The following is an 895-nucleotide window of genomic DNA, read 5'->3' as shown; positions in this document are numbered from 1 at the left end:
CACCAGGATCTAAGCCATAGTATACACCTTTAGAAAAATTACCAAGAAACCCAAAATCAACTTCATCAGTACTGACATCTTGCACCAATGCATCATCTTCAGCTAGTATCTTATCCTTTCCTTTAGATAGGGGATGAACATTTCTGGTTTTTGTGTCTTTCTAGATCTTTGCTTATTTCTACTCTCAATCTTAACTTCATGTCATGCAGTATTAGAGTTAGAGAAGCGGTCTTTACCAGGACCTGGCCTAAAAATGCTATCATTCGCATTCTCATAAGAGTCAGAAGACACTTTAAAGGGAACTTCATTGTTAACGACTTTACTCTTAAATTCTCTAGCAGCAGACCTTGTATAGGGTCTCCTAGATATACTGGGTTTTTTGGATTGTTTCAACTTGTTGGTGATAGTTGTGTAACTTTGGATGTGGTTGCAACTTTGATTTTTGAGGGTAATGGTTCTGTTTTTTTTTTTTTTTTTTTTGGAGAATACTTCTTTTTGTTCGGACTAGAATTACTATGCCTATTGGGTCTAGAATTGGCCATTGGTGGAGTGAACTTTTCATTGGTGGTGGGAGTAACCATGAGTGCATAAGTTTCATTTGGGGGGATTTATAGGAGCCTCTGTAGTAGCATTGCACATCTCTCTATCATCATCATCCAAATATACAACTGCTTCATTTTCCTTTAAAATCTATAGCACTGACACTCTGTGCTCCAAATATACACCAATCACTCCATCAATTTTTTCTAGCACAATTTACCATCTCTCTTATCTTCTTATCATTATTTAAGTTTTTTAACTCATTCTCCAAGCCTTTTCTAAGAACATGCTATCAGCATTGCATTATGTCACTATATCCAAATTTTTATGGTAGTTTCTTATGTAAAAGACATCT

Source organism: Arachis ipaensis, chromosome B6 (genome assembly GCF_059453495.1).
Source record: "Arachis ipaensis isolate K30076 ecotype BB chromosome B6, ASM5945349v1, whole genome shotgun sequence".
Taxonomy (NCBI): Eukaryota; Viridiplantae; Streptophyta; class Magnoliopsida; order Fabales; family Fabaceae; genus Arachis; species Arachis ipaensis.
Note: the sequence above shows the minus strand (reverse complement) of the source record.